Genomic DNA, 21,586 nt, shown 5'->3' with positions numbered 1-21,586 from the left:
AGTTACATGTAACAACACAACATCAGAACTAATTGTAAAAAACAATTGCAAGTGGTTTAACTCTCAAAAGATCGGTACGAGATAAAATATGTAACAAAAATACTAAGATAAATTTAAAAACAGTTTGTATAAGTAACAGAGATGGGTCCGATTACATTCAATGTAATTGCTTAAATTACAATTACTTTGTCATTTGTACGATTAAATTAAATTAATGATTACATCATTTCTGAAAGTATCTGATTAAATTAATGATTACATTGACAAAGTAATCATGATTACATCTGATTACAATGAATTTAAAACAAAACATTTTGAATGATGTGAATGAATAAACGTTCAATATAACTATAGCATTTTTGAGAAAGTATTTCATTTGGTTCAATTATAAAATGATAACTTTAAATTAAACTTCATTTATTTAAATAAACACTAAATTTCACTACATATATATACATTACACTTTATCACCAATGATCTCTGAATTATTTTGAAATACATTTAATAACGATATTTCATAATCAAGAGTTTTTTGTTTTTCTTCTGACCTCTTTCATAATTTATATGTATTCCAAGTTGCAATTTATGGAAGTTTAAATGTGGATGAAATAAAGTTACCAGTTAAAACTATGTTAAATTCTAATAGAAATGTTTAAACAAATTGTAAACAACATGTAAGTACTAAAAATCATTGCATTTTACATGTCCAGTCCAAATACAAAAAAAAATTAAACAACATATTTGTCCAACTTTTAATTAATGTGCTAATTAGATAAATTTTCATGTCTGATTTATCTTTTATCATATATATTTCCCTACAGCTATACTCAATAGGTAATTGCAATAAAAACAAACATTAATTAGTCTCCTACCTGTAAATTCAAAGTTGACAAAAATCACAAAAATTAACAAAAGATTATAATTCAGGGTTAAATAAAAGTATTACTTGAATCTATAACAGTTATTATCAAAAATTAATATGAAGATCATTATAAAACAATGAATATACATGTATGTACAATATCTTTTACCAAAAAGATATATAATTGTATTATATTTCTCTGCTTAGGCTAATGATGACTTTTCAATAGTGTAATAAAGTAGACATGCTTGAAGTTACCAAACCATTTTAGTATGTTTAAAATTTATCATATATGAATAACAAAGAGGTTCATTTAAAGACCAAAAACACGATTTTAGATTGTTTTCATTGTAATCAGAATGTAATCAAAAAGTAATCATGATTACAGGGTATTTTGAAAAGTAATTGATTAAATTAAATTACATGTAATCAGATTTTTGGCTGATTAATAATTACACTGATTACTTGAAAAATAGTAATCAATTACAGCTGATTAACGATTACAATTACAATTACCCCAAGTCTGATAAGTAAGTAATGTGCTTAATTCGAGACATCGGTAACAAAAATACCAAAATAAATTAAAATAGATTTATAAGTAAAGCGATCTGCTAAATTCGAGACATCGGTAATTTATAGACAGTCGTGAAATCTGTTAAATTCGTCTATAAGATATAAAACGAAATCTTACGGAACCACACGAACTCCAAAAAAAGCGATATAGATGTATCGACAGGGTAATTGTCAACCGATCAGCATTTATTCCCTGCCATGTGAAACTCTGTCAAAATGTAACAATCTTAAAAAAAGGGTGCATTTGATAGTTTTCTAATGGAACGACTTTTCTTGTATTTTGATATTTTTAAGACCACTAAATCATCTCGCTTGTGAGTTAAGACAAATCCACATCAAATCGGTCAACTCATTCATGATAGTGATCATTAAATGAATGCAGAGTCGTTTGCGGTCGTTCAATCTCATAAATCTGTCGGTGACAGTTTCTTTTTAATGTCCTGATAATTAAGTCTGTCTAGTGTTTTCATGTTCAATCGTAAAGTTCCAATTGAGAATGAAGAAGGGAGAATCAAACACTGTGATTGAAATTAATATTATCACAAGGGAAAAGACAGAAAACACAAACCATCCCCCTGCTCCTCCTAAAACAAAACAAAATTAAAACTTGAGTAACCGATCTTCACCGATTTCAATTGCTACGGAAAAAACAGCAGTTGGGCGTTTCATTGTCAACATACGCACGAAATTTGATTACACATGTCGCCTACTATATATGAAAGAGTTTGTCTATAGTCCTGCTTAGTTTGATACAATACATCACATGAAACTGGACAACAAAAGCAAAAACAAACGAGTTTTAATCATCAGACCTTTGTTGACGAGAATTACACTTTTGATATACACATTATCGCCAATCCCGCTTCACCCGAGAATCTGTCCCGCTCGAAATTTTGACGTCATATAACAACCACTTTTCTATTGTGGCGTCAGACATTTTGTATTATGACGTCAACATTTACGGGAACCTATGTGTTGTCAAGTAATGGCGGACAAATAGCGATAAGGTGTATTGTATATATCGATTTTTTTATTTCACTCAACGCCGCTTGCTTCAACCTTAAACAGCTTTTTATATTGTGTTCTCGCAATAATACAAAATCATCATCATTTACTTCGTGTTGAAAAAATACAAACATGCAAAACTCAGGAACAAAAAAAAGAAAATAGAAGGCAAGAATAAAAAATGACTCATCATGAAATGTCATTACTTTTTGAACTAGATGGAATAACAACAAATACATCGCGCATGACATTCGATGAATTTTCAACAGCTGGATCACGCACAAAAGTTGAACCCTGTATTACCCCTGTCATTAGCATAATAAGAGTAACATTTATGTTATCGTTAATCTCTAAGAGTGTTAGTGCATGTAGATAACATTGATATATCGTCAAGATAAATAAGATAGACTTGTTGAATTCCATTTAAGGAAGTGAAATGCAAATACAGGTTAACTAGATAATTTTGTAGATAATTTTATACAAGCATCATACTTAAACCACAGAAAACTGACAGTGTTTAAAGTTATGGCGCTAGTATTCAATAGAAATTCCGTAGGTATTAAAGCAACAGGATTAGCTGTCACAGTTCCTGATCATCCAAAAGCCAGACTTATGTACTATTTAAACTGTATGTGTAATGTTTTAAGTCTTGATCAGACGGAACATAACATTGTACGACTGACTGATTACCATAACTACCATTTACTCACCAATGAGGAGACTGCTGCAATGGTCCTGTTATGCACCCTTCTAGATCCGGTATCGCTAAACGATGTGTGCATATTCCACGAAGAAAATGCATGCGGAAGTTATGGAAATGAATTCTTTGAAATCAACGCGCGTCGTACTACGATAGCTGCGGCACAGTCAATTATGGTTGGGAATGTACGAGTAGCCATCAAGAAAATCATGTGTTACAAAATGTCGTGGCTGGAAAAAAATTATATCGAACCACTGGGATTTTTTATTGCTTTATATCAGAACGCAAGTCGTCAACAACAACGCCAAATTACGCATACTAGTCGTCCGACAGTTGCATACATCGACACAAGTAGTAACACTTGTTGCTGCAGCATTTTGTGAGATAAACATGCACAGACAATCCTATGACTATTCTATTTTTAAGACTGTTTGGTTGTGAACACTAGTAGATTATCTTGATAATTATTCACAAAAATCAATTGCTGATTATCTAAAATCTTGTTTTACTGAGGTAATATAATAAATTGAATGAATAATGTAAAATTTCAAATTTACTAAATTGTTTAAACTATGAAATATTTGTACTGCTATTGCAAAATATATTTCATTCTGCACTTATTTTACTACAACCTGACATTTGAATTAATATATTAAGATTATTTTTTTCTTATTGAACTACTTATACGCCTATTGAATATAATCTATGGAAGACAGATACTATTTCTGTATTGCGATAGTTTAATATATCTTTTTTTTTCTTTTTAATTTGAAAAATGTCTTTTTCAATCAATCATAATTATGCAAACAATCTGATAATTGGTACGTAAAGGGACTGTGACAGAAAAATAATGCATTAGATATTTAAAAATATTATAGATTCTTTTTGTCTACATATTCTTTAAGAACTTATTTTGTTATCATTATTTTTTTTTTATCTCATTTTTTGTTTTGTATTATGTTGTATAATGGAACTGATTGATATTGTAATGCGGGGTCCATAATTGGAAATATCTTCTTCTGCTTGAAATAAATTTTTTTTTATTTCTTATTGTTAATTATCCATTTTTAGATGGTGTCGTTCCCTTCGGCGTTTTGCTTTTGCGCCGATCTGCATTTAATTTGCGCCATAGTTTTTTCATTTGCGCCGATTTTCTAACAGGTAAATTACAGATAAATTACAGGTGAATCAATGTTATTTTTCATTTATCATCATAGACTTCTTCCGTTAGCCACTTGTACAAACAATCAATTACCAAATTCACTTAATTTGTTTTTTATACTCTGTGCTTAGTATAACCGACAATATATTTTCCTCCGCTAGTTCAAAGCCAGATGAAAACGACAACAATTTATTCTACATTGTGGAAGAGCATTCATAATTGCGTTATCATGCATTGCTTATTCAAAGTCAATATACATCACCTCGGCCACAAAGGAAATTTGTTTTTTGGTGTTTTTTTTATTTGACGGCAGAAATCGCAAATTATTTTCCATATTATTTCATAACACTATTCATCTTTCGTTGGTACGAGGGTGTAAATTAGAGGTACTCAGTTTCCATTTTTACATCCATGTGAAGTATATAACTGATAAAAGTATTTCGGACAGTACTTAAAAGTTCCATCTATAAATACTGCAGACATATCATTGCAAAGACATTCAAGATTGAGGTGTGTAGAAAAGAAAGTATACCGTTCTCGCGATCATTTACACTGACCTTCCAATGTGTGTGGTCAGTATTTACTCACTTGTGTTAAACTGAAGTTGGAATAAAAAGACAATTTAAAATCGGCGCAAATGAAAAAATGAAATCGGCGCAAATGAAAGAATGAAAATTTTAAAAATTGGCTCAAATGTCATACGCACCATCCCTTCTCGCCATCTGATGGTGTTTATATATCTCAACTTGTTCGATTCGCTCGTGTATGTAACAACGTATTTGATTTCAACGAAAGAAATCTCTGTATTACTGAAATATTACTACACCAGGGTTTTCGATATCACAAACTAGTCAAAACATTTACTAAATTTTATCATCGGTACAAGGACATCATTTAAGAAATAATTGATCACGGGTGGTAAGGTCGTCGTATCGAGGACCGTTTAGTACAGTGATTTTGTCATACTTTGGATAAGTTTGACATGGTTAATGTATGTTACTTTTCTAAACTATTTCCTCAGTTCTATTCACACGAGCAGATGAAAAGCAAATAAGATGTTTGAATCTGTATTGGGGGTCAAAAGATCTACATTGGAATTGTTGTCTCACGAAATTAATGCAGAATAAGCAGAATCTCGGAATTGCTATGGTTTGGTTAAGAGATTGACAGAGTCTAGAAATTCGTCATGGTTTTGGTCAAGTTTTTCATGGTTTAGATCGAAATAAATATATATCTGTTTCACTTTAATACTGAAAATTTGTTTGATAGTGCCTGTTATTAAACGAAGTTACACTATTATATATTAACTGTCAAAGAAGAAAAAAGGCTGTTTAACCAAATTCAGTGGGTGTAAATGTCAAAGCGTATTAAACATGCCATGCTACTTTTAGTAAGTTTTCTACGATATATTTTTTAAAGTCACTGCCCTTTTAAACTAGCTTTCGATATAATTATACAAATCGATATAAAGCGTTGCATTTGTTTCACATAGAATCTTTTCTCCGTATGGCCATGCTTGACTGCCAAGGATATCGCGAGCGACATCACTAGTCAAATAGCTAAAGACTTCTACTTAAAACTTGCAAAAAAGTGGCAGTTAGTCAAAAAGTAATTCATGTTTTCATGTTTTTTTTTAAAAGTAATTGTATAGTTTTTAATTCTAAAAACGCATAATTATATGCGAAGTTCGTTTTCTTCGACATTTCGTAATTCTCCACTATCTATAGTATATGTTCAGTGAGTACTTCTTAGTAACTTTGTAATCATTATTAGATATATTTTCGATTAGTTAAGTTGGAAAATAGTTAGATAGAATTTTAGTTTGAACAGAGTTAGAGAATATAGTTAGAGAATGGCAGAAAGTTTACGATCTCGTAAAGGCATAAATTAAATTTGACAGATCCTGTTAAGATTTCCACACCTAGGAAAAAGTTGGAACTCACCACAGCAAGAATTTTAGATAAGGTAGTGGCCGAGGACTTGGATTCTGACGAAGAAGGAAGTCGCTCAGACGAAGAACTAGAACAGTTACGTAAGAAGTTGAAGAACACAGAAGATAGTATAAGAAAGAAGAAAGAGGAGGAGAAAGCAATCTTAAAAAAGAAAATAGAAGAAGGGGAAAAGGTGTTGAAGTCAATGAAAGGTGAGGATAGTATAATAGATGACAAAGTTAAATTAACTGATCTTAGAAAGATGGAAAGGCTTAATTCAAAAGTTGATAAAAAATTGTCAGATATGGGGTTATTTGACAAACCTGAAATAAAAGGAGACGCTAGTAAAAAGAAAAGCAAACTTAAGATTAAACTAAGTTCAACAAGTTCAGAGAGTAGTTCTGATGATGGGGTAAATAGAAAAAAAGGTAAAAAAGGGAACAGTGATAGAAAGAAATGTATAGCTGTTTCGGATAGTTCGTCCGATTCGTCCGATTCGGAAGATGATTTTGAGTGTGAAAAGAAAAAGAATAAGCGTAGGAAAAGAAAAATTAAATCTGGTATTCAGAGTAAGTCGTCAGATAAAGTCAAGAATCAACTTTTATGGCCTCATTCCGCTCTACAATACGAGTATGTAAATGAATCAACCTCCTTTAAAAGTTTAGACATTAAATTGTTTACCGCGGGAGAGCTTGAAATTATCACAAGTCATGGTATTTCTGAAACAGAGAAATCGGGTAGATTGAATCTTTTAAAGAAAATTACTTACTATAGTAATATTTATGCTTGGAAAGGTCTTCTCGCCTTTTATGCAGCATGGCTACGTAAAATAGAATTGGGTCAAAAATCTTGGAAAGATGACCCTACGTGTATTGAAGTTCCGGTTTTAAGTCCTTACATTTTATCTAAGTCGGAGAGCTCTTCTGGTAGTAAGACATTTAAATCAGATTTCACAAAAAAGGAAGAAAGTATTTGGTTTTGTACATTATATAATAGAAATCGGTGTACGTCAAAATCCACGCCGCATCAAATTAATTTCAAAGGTCAATATAAGACTGTCTTACACATTTGTGCAGTTTGCTGGAAAAAGGATAATAAAAAGTTAAATCATCCAGAATGTTCTAATACTTGTCCTAATTTCCCTGTTTGACTAGATCGTATTAAAAAGCTTGATCCTGATGCGGAGATTTTTTATCCTCAATACATGAAAGACAGCTTGAAGAGAGATAACTCTAATATGAAATTTTTATCAAAGAACAGTGGTAATAAAAAAGAGAACGATAGTTCTGAAGCTTGTAAAAACGATCTTTGTAAATTAGTATATGAGGGTAAATATGATGTTTTGAAAACTGACAAGCTTTTACATGATCACGATTTAGTTTTTAAATCGTCAAAATTGAATTTTGAAGACTGTAAAATAAAAACACTATCAAAAATAAATGTGGATTATTTTAAATTGATGCTTAGTGATTATTCGGACAGACAAATTTGTAAATTGTTAGAATTTGGATTTCCAATTGGATTTCACCGAAATAAGGAATCTATGAGTTTATTACGAGATTTTAAGGCTCAAAAAGAGGTGTTACAAGTTAAAAATCATCGTGGGGCAGTAGAGTTTCCCAATGATATGGAGAAATATTTGGTAAAAGAACTTACTAAGGGGGCAATTATTGGCCCTTTTCATGTGAATCCATTTGATCATGGTATTATTTTATCTCCATTGAATACGGTTCCTAAAAAGGATTCAACGGAAAGGAGGATCATTCTAAACCTAAGTTCGGCTGGTGGAACTGGTGTAAATGAATTTATAGATAAAGATAATTATTTAGGTGAACCAGTTTCTTTAACATACCCAAGAGTAGATGATTTAGTTTTGTTAATAAAGAAAAAGGGAAGTGGATCTCATCTTTTCAAACGGGATCTTGCCCGGGCTTACAGACAAATTCCAATTGATATTGGAGATACCTTTTTAGTAGGATTTGCTTGGAATGGACATATATTTTTTGATATTGTGCTGTCTATGGGCTTAAGATCAGCTGCACAAATATGTCAAAGATTGACAAACGCTATTGCTTATATTTATAGCTCTTTAGGGTTTGATATCATAAACTATTTAGATGACTTTGCCGGGGTAGAAAGTCCAGAATTGTCTTCAAAAGCCTTTTTAGAATTACAAAATGTGTTAGCTTCTTGTGGAATTGAAGAGTCCGAACATAAAGCTGTGGGTCCTTCAACTAGAATGGAGTTTTTAGGAATTATTTGTGACTCAGTTAAAATGACTTTAGAAATTTCTATTGAAAGATTAACAGAGATAGATTTAATTTTATTGGAGTGGGTAGGAAAAGAATTCGCCTCTAAGCGTGAAATTCAATCGCTTGTTGGAAAACTGAATTTTGTCGGGTGTTGTGTTAGACCCGGACGAGTTTTTATTTCTCGAATACTTAATTGGTTAAGATATATTTATCAAGATGTAAAAAAGAGCGAGGTGCCTGAACTTGTTAAAAAAGACATCTTATGGTGGAAAAAGTTTTTACCTTTATATAATGGTATATCAATGATGTTAATAGAGGAATGGTCGAAACCAGATGAAATTTTCTCTTCTGATGCATGCATGACAGGTTGTGGTGGCATGTTCAAAGAACATTTTTTTCATGTTGAATTCCCTGATGCTATTGTTAATGAACAGCTTCATATTAATGCATTAGAAATGTTAACAGTAGTGGTATGCCTGAAATTATGGGGAACTAAATTGAGAGGAAAGAGAATTATGATTAAATGTGATAACCAGGTTACAGTAACAGTAATTAACACTGGAAGATCAAGAAATCAGTTTTTACAATCTTGTTTGCGTGAGATTTGTTTTGTAGCCGCCATTAACGAATTTGAGTTGAGGGCAGTTCACATTGCAGGTGTTGACAATCGTTTAGCTGATATGTTGTCTCGCTGGCATTTACATAGTAATTATGCTAAAACATTTTTTGAAGAGACAAAATATATACATTTAGAAGAATTTGAAGTGACAAATGAGTTGTTTCAGTTTATTCATGAATGGTAAATTACGTTTTCAGATAGACAAATCAGAGAACTAGAAAGGGATGTAAAGATATCGACATTATCAGCCTTTGCTGTAGGAACAAAAAAGAATTTATTGGTTCAGTGGCGAGCCTTTTTGCTTTTTTGTACATTTTTTAATTTAAATGAATGTCCTGTTTCATTAAAAACGATCTGTTTGTTTATTCAATTTTTGAGTAGATCGTTTAAATCAGTAAGTTCTATAAAAAATTATGTATGTGGGGTTAAAACTATGCATTTAATGTTAGACAAACCTTTTGTTCATTTAGATGAATTTTCTGTCAAGTTATTATTGAAAGGGATTACTAGAGAGAAACAGCATTTACCACAACAAGCTTTAGCTATTACTGTAGATATGTTATTAGATATTAATAGAGTTATAAATCACGACGATCCAAAGCAGTGCACTATATGGTGTTTATTTTTATTTGCCTTTTTCTTAATGGCGCGCAAATCTAATTTAGTACCTGATTCTAAAATGTCTTTTGACATAGATAAACAGTTAACCAGAAATAAAGTAATTTTAGAGGGTAATATTGCTATTGTAATTTTTAATTGGTCAAAAACCATACAGATGGGTAATAGAATTTTGAAGATACCATTGATTGAAAATACTAGTTCTGCATTATGTCCACTGAGAGCTTATAGAAATATGTGTAAATTAATTCCTGCCGCCGGAGATAGTCCAGCCTTTTTATTTCCTAGTAAACACAAGTTAGTTCCTGTGACTTATACAGATTTTCAGCGGTATATTAAGGAGTTTATTAGTAAGATAGGCAGGAATCCACGACTATTTTCTACTCATAGTTTCCGCCGAGGGGGTGCGACCTTTGCTTTTGAATCTAAGGTACCTGCAGAGTTAATACAAGTTCATGGTGATTGGGCAAGTGATGCCTATAAATTATATCTTCAATTTTCTTTATCCGAAAAAGTCTCTGTTGCTAAGGCCATGACTAAATTTATCCCTTAATTGCAGTAATGAAGAAGAGGGTGTTAATCTTATGTGACTCTATTGGGAAATATCTGGATGGGATGAAAGACACGGTTGTACAGAGTTTTAGTGGAGCTAATTTAGGTTACATTAAATATGTTATTGATAAGGAGTATATATATCTTCATGAGTTTGATAGCTTTTCACATGTTATTTTACATTTTGGTACCAATGATATAGAGAAACATTCTATAGAGATTATTTTATGTAAATTTAGAAATTTGATATATAGTGTAAGAAATAGAAATAGAGACATAAATATCTTGATATCTTCCATTTTACCGCGACCAGTTGATTTTGTTCAGTTAGGATATAAGGTTGTTCAGATTAATAAAGCCTTAATTGGTATTTGTAAAGAGGAGAAAATAAGTTTCATTAAGTCTTATAGAAGATTTTTATTTAAGGGCTCTCCTAAAAGAGATTTATTTGCAATTAAAGATGGAGGTTTGCATTTAAATGAAGCTGGAGTTGCCCAGCTTAAGATGTGTTTTATTCATGTCATTTCACATTTGTAAATTGTATATGTTTAATTATGCAGTTGTAAATTATAGTATGTTAATTCTGATTTGTTCATATTTTGTAGATAACCATTCTAGTATGTGGCTTACAATGAAGTTCTTTATTCGTTGAGTCAGAAGATTTTCAAAGAAGTAACATATTCTTTGGATCTTCAGTAGGAGATTTACAAGAAAGTATCGTTTTGATTTCTTGAGTCTCGTCAGGCTTACACAAGTGTATATCAGTTTGTTGGTCTGAGTTATTCTTATTCTAAGAGTGTTTTGTTTTGTTTTATTATAAGAATATAGTTTTCTTTTTTTTATTATTTATTTTTCTTTTTCTTTTTTTTTCTTTTTGTCTTTTGCGGGCTTGTTTGGCGGTTTATTTTTGTAGGGCCCGCAATTGTGTTTACTCTTTGGCATGTATGTGTATAAATTATTTGTTAAATGAACTTGTACAATAATTTTCGGCCAAAATAAAAGTTTTATTTATCTTGTTTTATATTCTGAGCCAAAGATAATTGTATAGTTTTTAATTCTAAAAACGCATAATTATATGCGAAGTTCGTTTTCTTCGACATTTCGTAATTCTCCACTATCTATAGTATATGTTCAGTGAGTACTTCTTAGTAACTTTGTAATCATTATTAGATATATTTTCGATTAGTTAGAGATTGACAGAGTCTAGAAATTCGTCATGGTTTTGGTCAAGTTTTTCATGGTTTAGATCGAAATAAATATATATCTGTTTCACTTTAATACTGAAAATTTGTTTGATAGTGCCTGTTATTAAACGAAGTTACACTATTATATATTAACTGTCAAAGAAGAAAAAAGGCTGTTTAACCAAATTCAGTGGGTGTAAATGTCAAAGCGTATTAAACATGCCATGCTACTTTTAGTAAGTTTTCTACGATATATTTTTTAAAGTCACTGCCCTTTTAAACTAGCTTTCGATATAATTATACAAATCGATATAAAGCGTTGCATTTGTTTCACATAGAATCTTTTCTCCGTATGGCCATGCTTGACTCTGCCAAGGATATCGCGAGCGACATCACTAGTCAAATAGCTAAAGACTTCTACTTAAAAGTTGCAAAAAAGTGGCAGTTAGTCAAAAAGTAATTCATGTTTTCATGTTTTTTAAAAGTAATTTGTAATTTTTACCATGGCCAATCAAAAACATTTTTTTTTCACGTAGTGATCGGAACCTGCGAGGAGGGTTTGGGTAATTGGAAAATTTTGAAAATTAGACTTTACTCATTGTCTTCAATAACACATTAATATAGTTCTTTTGTTATATAAACTAATGTGCCATTTCAAGTAACTCAATTACCCTCCCCACCCCCACCCGAAAATCAAATGATTGCTACCGGAAAAGCAGTTTACGATTTCGGTCTAAATATACAGCACATTCTTAAGACTTGCTTGCTTGGTTTGTATTCATGTTTGCCTAGGCATTGTCATTGAGATAGAGCACACATTTATACTAAAAAAAAGCAAACAAGCCATCCAAACCGTTTAACTACAAGTATTATGAAAACAGCTCTAATGGATTAATCTATGAAAATCAAAGAGAAGTCACATAAAGGTCTTCATTTTACGATTGATAAGTGGTAACGTTTTCGTCTCGCACAAACAATTGCTTTACATTTGACGTCTGGATGGCTGCATAGTTATTTTTTGTAATGCCATTTTATATACATCTTATACAGTAAAGAAAGTTCGAGCAACAATCGAGTCACCTTGATATATGTTTGAATTTCTCATAACTATGTTCTCGATGTTTAAATTTACTTACGAACGGTACAGAACTATGACAAAAAAAAAACAACAACATAAAATTAAGTACAGAAAAAATATCGATGAACAGTACACAATGTCCGAAATCATCATAAATACACCAGGTTATACCCGTGTATATTTAAGTGATCATCTACGACCATCTTGCTTTTTAAATATCATCAGTATTAAAGTCATTTTTGAAGACTATTTTCAGTTGTTGCATGTCGAATTATCATATAAAATAATAATGAAAATTCATCGCACCTGCAAAAATTCCACATCAGAAATGATTGCACTTTCAGTGATAATTCATCGCAACTATAGTTAAAATGAATAGCATCCAGTCAACGATATTATGGATTCAACTGCTTTAATTACACATTTTTGGACTTTAATCTTGTGATTATAAATTAGAAAGTTATATTCTTATTTAATTGTGTTAAAATATAAATACATTTAAATTAATTATTTCGTACCTTTAAAAAGTAAACAAATGCAGTTTTACCCGTCATCCTTTATTCTACAATAGAAATACTCGCATGTAACAGTGAAAATGCAACAAATGGGTGGAATAAAGGAAGAAGAATAATGCTTATTTTTTAGGGATTAGAAAAACAGCGACAGGTTAAAAAATCTATTAATAAGCTTAGAAACGAAAGAAACGAAGTATCAACAAACCAGAAAGAAATTTTGGAAATGATAAAGAATTATTATAAACTACTATACACTACAACATGCCCCGATAAAAATTTGTTACATTCATACGTTTCTGATACTATTATGGAAAGGGATATAAATATTGATGACTTTAAAGAATGTGATGGGGAAGTAACTATAGATGGATGCATTAGTGCAATAAACACGATGAAGCTAAATAAATCACCAGGTCTTGACGGCTTGACTTTGGAATTTTATAAGACTTTCTGGGGAAAATTAAAACTAATGTTAGTTAAAGTTCTTCATAAGGGACACGAGGAAAAACTTTTATCGTATACCCAACGAACAGGTGTACTATCTTTATTATTCAAAAAGAATGACCCAGTATCTTTGGACAATTATCGTCCTATATCATTATTAAATGTAGATTTGAAAATACTATCCCATGTTTTGGCTCAGAGACTTAAAAAACTGCTTCCTAAACTAATTAATGAAGAACTGGGTATGTAAAAAATCGTTTTATTGGATTCAATTTAAGGCAAATTCAAGACATTATGGACTATGCAGAATCATACGGAATAGATTGGGCTATCGTATTTGTTGATTTTACTAAAGTTTTTGATTCTTTGGAATGGGAATTCATGTTAAGCGTTTTAAAAAATTTCGGTTTTAATGAATCATTTATGTCATGGGTGGAAACTTTATATAAGGGAATAAAAACATGTGTAATAAATAATGGATAGGTATCTGAGATTTTTGAAAACTCCAGAGGAATCCGTCAAGGATGCCCTTTATCTGCTTTACTTTTTGTTTTGTCAGTAGAAATTATGGCTTTGAGATTACGACAAAACCCCGACATCAAAGGTATTCGAATTACTATTGATTAAAAAACACATAGCATAAAAATATCTCAATTGGCGGATGATACAACTCTTTTTGTAGTTCAAAACCGACATATCAAATGCTTTGAATATCATAGAAACTTTTGGTTCTTTCTCAGGTCTGATATTAAATCGTAGTAAAACAGAAGGAATATGGATAGGGCGCTTAAACATAGTAGAGATAAAATTGAGGGAATACGCTGGACGGACAAACCAGTTAAAGCCTTAGGAATTTATTTTGGTCACAACACAAACGAATGTGAAAAGTTAAATTGGGAAAATTGATAAAATGAAATCCTTACTTAAGGCATTGAAAAAAAGAAAACTAACTACAATTGGAAAAATATTAATTATAAAATCTTTGATCTTACCTAAATTTACATTCTTGGCTACTTCGTGTATTGTTCCAAACAAATACAGAAAAGAGATTGAAAGCTGTTGTTTTAAATATATTTGGGAAGGTAAATATGACAAAGTAAAAAGAAATACACTTATTGGCGATTATCAAAAAGGGGGTTAAAAATGGTTAATTTTGATAGCTTTTTTACATCACTGAAAGCTTCATGGGTTTCCAAATTTAATTGAACCACTATGTCGAACTGGAAGATTATTCCTACCAAATATTTCAACAATCTGGGAAAAAATTATCTTGTCTTTAACATGAATTAAGATTAAATGTTAAATCACTAAAAGAATTTAAAAATATACCAGACTTTTATTTGCATGTAATTTCAAGCTGGGAGAAAACAGGGGGAGGTTTTACAAAATTTAAAGAACATTTTTCATTAGCTAACAGATTATTTTGGGAAATAGATGCGTTAAACATTGTAATAAAAGTTTGTTCTTTCAAAACTGGGTAGCAAGTGGTTTGATTTATATCAACGACATACTTGATCGTGAGGGAAAGTTATCAGAGGTTTTTATTTTAGAAAAATTAAGCAATATTACCAGCTTGAATTATTGATCAGCAGTTCCTTTTACAAAATAGCCGAATGTTTACATTTTTGCATTGATTATCATCAAAACACTTAACACCATCATGTCAAACTTATCCAAACTATGACAAAATCACTGTACTAAACGCTCCTCGATATGACGACCTTACTACCCGTGTTGATGCAAGCTATACTTTATTGTAGTTTTAACATGGGTTAGCATTATATTACTAATTATATTTGCCCGAGCGATAGTGAGGAATATAATGCCTACCCATGTTAAAACTGTATTAAAGTATAGCTTGCATCAATTATTTCGATTCTGATTAGGAAAATTAAGGTAATGTCTATCCACCGTGTATCATCGTACAGCGGATATAGGTACTAACCAAGTGGGCGTGATCGATTTTGATCTTACACGGTAACGAAAAATCTTTGTTTTGTTCTTATAATATCAATGTGTACTTCAATCTAAACATAATTGCTGTTTTAAGAAATGATTTGGTCGTAGGTTGATGATTAGAGATGTCTCATTATTTCCCCAAAACAAGAGGGATTACTAAAAGCATGTGCAAATACTTGTAAAAGAAGTTGGCCCTCGTCTCATCCCATATAATTCTATATTCATTGCAACTCTTTTTCTGATAGAAGGTCAATGTGTGTGTGTAATAAGTATAATAATACTTTATTTCCGTAAGCAAATACAGCTTATTGGATTTACACAATATAAATATCCAATAGATAATATACAGCATAATATAACATTTATACACAAATTATACAAATTAATGAAAGAATTAAGCGGAGTATGACATATAGACATATTAAACTAAAAATAAACATTTGAATAACTAACCATTACGTGCTTTTTCTGCCAAAAATAAATATTTTCCAAGGTTGTTTAGCTCTTTGACATTTCTTACAGATAACAGTTGTACTAATTTAAAAGTAGATGGTCTCTCATAGTAATAACTCTTTATATATTTACATCTGATGTCGTTATATTTATCACATTCTAAAATAAAATGATTTTCATCTTCAATAGCATTTTTATTACACATACTACACAAACGTTCATTTCTGGCTATACTATAGTATCTACCTGTTTCTATACATAGTGCATGAGCATTTATTCTATATCTAGTAATATAAGATCTATACAAACTGTTTAATGGACGACTAAGGTAAAATTGCATAGTGTGACCATCGTGTAAATACTGATACAAAGTACATTTCGGCGAATTTTCAAAATATGATAAACCTTCAGATATATAATTATCTATTACTCTTTGTTTAAATTCACTCAAAAATAATTGACTGTTTCTAACTCTCTGTGAAAACCAAACATCACTAAAACCATATTTACATAATATATCTCGTACTTTACAAGACCAATTTAGCTTGTCATTTGGCTTCACACAACTAGATTCGTACATATCATTATATACATGTTTTAAAATACAGTTCTCTGTGTCTAACAATCTCAACCAGTAGGTTACCATTTTCACATATCTATTTACATACAAGGGCACTCTGCCTAACTCAAAATATACCATGTTATTAACAGTTCCTTTTCTAACTTAAAATTCTTTTCATATAATACAAATGCAATTTTCCTATATCTTCGGCTTTATGAAAGCCCCAGACTTCACTGGCATTATTCATTATACTTGTAACATAAGTATCAAATAAAGATAGTAAAGTTTCTATATTAAAAAAATCATCATATGTTTTGCTAAGTAAGCTGAAAGTAGCTTTTCTACCCTGTTCAGTTAATGTCTTTTGTGTTACAGAAAATATACCGTTATAATTAAACAATAAACCCAGGTAAACAAATTCATTACATACTTCTACTACTTTACCATTTAAATACCATTTTTCGTTATCTTTTATTTTACCTCTATTACGAAAAATAACAATTTTTGTCTTACTTAGATTTATATGTAACCCATACTGTGTTGAACACTCATTCACAGTATCTATCATTTTTTGTAACTCAATAACACTTTCACTAAAAAGAACTGTATCGTCTGCGTACATAAACAAATATAAATTTAACATTCTGACTTCATATGGTTCAATACCCTGTTTGATTAATTCTATTTCTATATCATTTACATAGAGCGAATATAAAAAAGGGGATAATGACTCCCCTTGCATCAATCCTGCGTTACAACTAAAAAATTCTGAAAACTGACCATCTAACTTAACACATGTTTTCAATTTAGAATACATAGATTTAATTAAACACAATAGATTACCAGTTATTCCACACTTTAGCATTTTTTGCCATAAAATAAGATGTGAAACGCTATCAAAAGCTTTAACATAATCAACAAAGCAACAATATAACTGTTTTCCTTTGCGTAAAGATTTAGCTATAACAGAATGAAGAGCAAAGATTGCGTCCCTTGTACCATATCCTGGAAATATACTGTTTTCTTTACACCATTTCATCAATCTAGTATGTATCACCGATGTGAATAATTTTCCAACGTGAGAAACCAGTGATATTCCTCTATAGTTACCCGTATCATTCATCGAGCCCTCTTCGCCCGGGAGAGGAAAATAATAATATTTTATAACAATAAATGTTTTCCTGAATAATAAAAAAATAATAATCATTGCTTGTTTTGTCTAAAGTGTGAAGATAGTGTTGTTGCACTTTTACATTTTAGATTTCAAAATTGTATATAAGTAAGTAATGAAGAGTTGTCACCAACCAGTTGCGAATATTAGAACTCGGGCACGAAATATACGTCTTGATCGAGGACAATATCATTCATGATTTTTCTATTTCCTCTTGTTTATATCATGTTACGAAAGTTTTGTTTCAGTTATTAAACACACTTCAATTGTCATTGGAAGATCGTGGAAGGGTTTCAACATGCCTGTCATTAAGAAACGTTAACCCCACTGCTGAAGCAAATATGATAATCTGACCTTGTGGAATGTGCGTTAAAATTGTAAAATTTACTATATTTTTGTTTTATAAAACCAAAACTTTAAACCGGTGCTGCTTATCGGTTATTCAATGTTAATTGTTTTATACCAAACACCTGCTTTTAACATGCATAGTATAATTGTTTTATTTGCCAATGCTGATATACATGTGCGTGTCACTTTTATCGTTCTTAATAATGTGTAACTCTTTTAATTTTATAAAATTATTTATTTGTGAATTTTACGTTGTTTTTGGCATTTTTCATTTTGATATCGTTTTTGAAAAACATTTCTTTTGATGTCTAACTTTTTATAAATTTTCAGCATAAGCTGTGATCCATTATTATCTGTCTTTCGAAATAGTATTGATATATTATTGTTTAAATTGAAACATTCATACTTGTTTTTGTGCTTTATTACACATGTCTATTATCTGAATTTGCAAAATTCTTGTCTAAAATTAAAAAAAAAATCAATGTGCATAACTTATTTCATCGACACAAAGTTGTCTCATGCCAATACAATTTCTATATATTTTCCCCGGGCGCCTTTTCTTTTCCCCGGGCGTTTTTTTTTTTCTTCACCCCCCCCCCCCCCTCCCCCCCGGGGCGCTTTTTCTTTTCCACGGGCGCTTTTTCTTCACCCGGGCGTTCCCGGGCGCTTTTTAGTAGGACCCTTCCATAAACCTCCCTTTTTTGTTTGTAATCAAGCAAACGACTGGCAATGTGTTTTTTTCAGAGGAAGGACTTTTGAACAGCCAGCATGAACGGTTGTCGTATCTAGGTCAAAAATGTCAATTTCGAATTGCAACACGTTACAGTCATAATAAATGAATAAGTAACAACATGTGTATCATTTAAGAGGTTGGAAGTGTTTTAAGTTAATCAAATATATTAAATGCATGTCAATTTGATAAAATTCTTTATTCTGCAAAAGTCAATATACGCATGTGCAAACAAATTTTATTGAATTTAGAGCATGAGTTTATTCACATAGCGAATGAAGCATGTCATATTAGAATCGTAAATATAAATCAACATGCAGACATCTTATACGTTCAGGTACTTCACATCCAATGTTTTATGGTAATATTCTTTACAAAGTAGCAAAATGTCGGCATACACCTCTAAAGCTAACCAAACCTTTGAAGTCATATGAAACCTCAAATTTAAAAAAAAAAGGTGCATAATTATGTTTTTTATAACTAAATGGATAGTTTTCATTATAAAACTTCTGTACATATACTTTTTTCTGAAGAAAATTCTTTTATTTGTACACATTTAGAAGAAGTTTACTTTATTTTAATTGCTTGCTTCCAGGAAGCATTTTGCCGACATATTTTCCGAATGCAAAGTGACCTTAGTGTGACCCTTCTCGTAAAAATCCGGTGATTGCAAAACGCATGGATCTGTCATTAAAATAAATTATCTGATTGTAATGCTATACACGTGCTCAATATCCATGCTTCTTTGTTGATTGCTTACTATAAAGATTAACATTATTCATAAAACCTACCGTGTCATGATGCTCTATTCCATGTTGCTATAACACGGGTTTTCGTCGTTCCTGTTATATTTAGAATTCGGGGGAAAAGTCACTGGCAAAGTCCACAAAACTAAGTTAAGCTTTACGATGGTTTATATATAACTACTTCAATAGTGCAAAACATAATATTAATTACAATCAAAGTTCAACAGTAAATATTCCGGAAAGATACAACAAATGGTAATTCCAATAAATGTCCTATACTAAACACAATGAATGTCAGTGTAAATGCACGGCGTCCGTACAGCTTGACCGCTGGTATCGAACTTACCAAACGATATAAAATGTATTACGTAATCTTACTTAATCATAACTACATGTGATAATGAAATTTGTCACGTAATGCTATAAACGAATGGTTTATTCCTTGAATGCCAACATCCTTTGATTTACCGACAAGGCGTTCAAGGAATAGGTACCAGAAGTTATCACAACAAAAGTGCATGCTTATCAAAACAATCATACTAATTATATAGATAGGTAAAATCTTATGCATGTTTGTCACATTGTTAAAAAAAATAATTGTTGCTGATACTGCTTGAACGAATATAGATACTCTAAACTGAAACTTTGTAAAGTGTTGCATCACAAAGTCAACATGTGCATATTGTCAGGAGTTCCAGTTTACACAAATTCTACAACAGCCTCTTTGGACATTGAAGGTTTTTTTCTTCAATCTTTCTATAGTTGTGCTTTAATATCCTAACATATTACTTGATCAAATTTCTTTGTATCACATGTTAGATTACTATGTTTTATTATGTTCAGTTTGTTCAGGATATTTTTCTTGTTAATAATACTACATATTTTTTGCAAGTGATTCTAGTCCTATAATATAAGACGCTGCAGGTTCATATCATTTACATTCAACGTTATTTATCGGATATTTTTTTTACTATCAATGTTGAACCTTGAGGTTCATCATTAAAAGTGAAAAAAATATCCGATAAAAAACGTTGAATGTAAATTATATGAACCTGCAGTGTCTTATATTATAGGACTACAAGTGATTCGTGAAATGATATTGGTAAGGGATTTATCGTGTTCGCAACTCATCGGTGTTCTTATAAAAAAATATGTGGTTTGATTGCCATTGAGACAACTCTTCACAAACACCAAATGACACAGAAATTAACAACTATAGTTCCCCGTACGGTCTTCAACAATGACCAAAGCCCATAGCGCATAGTCGAACTAACTATAAAAATCAGTTGAAAACGGCTTAAATCATCACAAATAGATACCTACAGAGTGGACGTGCCCAGGTACTTGTATATCCCAACAACAAAAAGACATCTTTAAGTACAGCCTCTGAGAAAACTCGCAGTTACTGACAGCTAGTTCACAGTCACTGACAACTAATAAAAAAATTATGCCTCTTTAGACTAAATTCTTGTTACACTATTTTATGGATTTTCCTCAAACTTTGTAGAGTGCCTGCTTGGAAGTTATCAAATTTACTCAATTATTTCTGATGATTTTTAAAGTTAAGTTAATTGTTCAATTAGAATATTCATATAGTTCATGTATATACTTAATAAAATAATATTCAAATGATATGGAATTAAATATTAAAATCTCAAATATCCTCTATTATAGTTTGAAATAATTGTAATTAACTTATATATTATATTTTTTATGTCTTATATCTTAATAAACATTTTTATTCCCAATATATTTTTTCAATAAATAGTAAAAATTATTTCATTTTCTTTCTTTCTTAAGATTCATAATAATTCAAACCCTTAAATTTTACTAATTTTTCTTATCAAAAAGTGATAAAATGTTGCAATTTCATTAAGTTCACTAATTATATTTTACAGTTAAATACTTATAAAAACACCTTATGTTATTATATAAACAGCCATTGAAATATTTTTGTTGGCATTCAAGGAATAGGTAACATATAAAATGTTGGCATTCGAGGAAGACACCAAACGAATAATACAATTAAAAACATATATATGATAACAAGAAATGGACAATGCTAGAACACTGGACACTTTTAATTTGCAAAACACTCATTTGCAAATCCGCCGCCGCCTCA

This window comes from Mytilus galloprovincialis, chromosome 2, assembly GCF_965363235.1.
Source record: "Mytilus galloprovincialis chromosome 2, xbMytGall1.hap1.1, whole genome shotgun sequence".
NCBI lineage: Eukaryota > Metazoa > Mollusca > Bivalvia > Mytilida > Mytilidae > Mytilus > Mytilus galloprovincialis.
The sequence above is the reverse complement of the archived record's forward strand: the minus strand, read 5'-3'. Positions refer to the sequence as shown.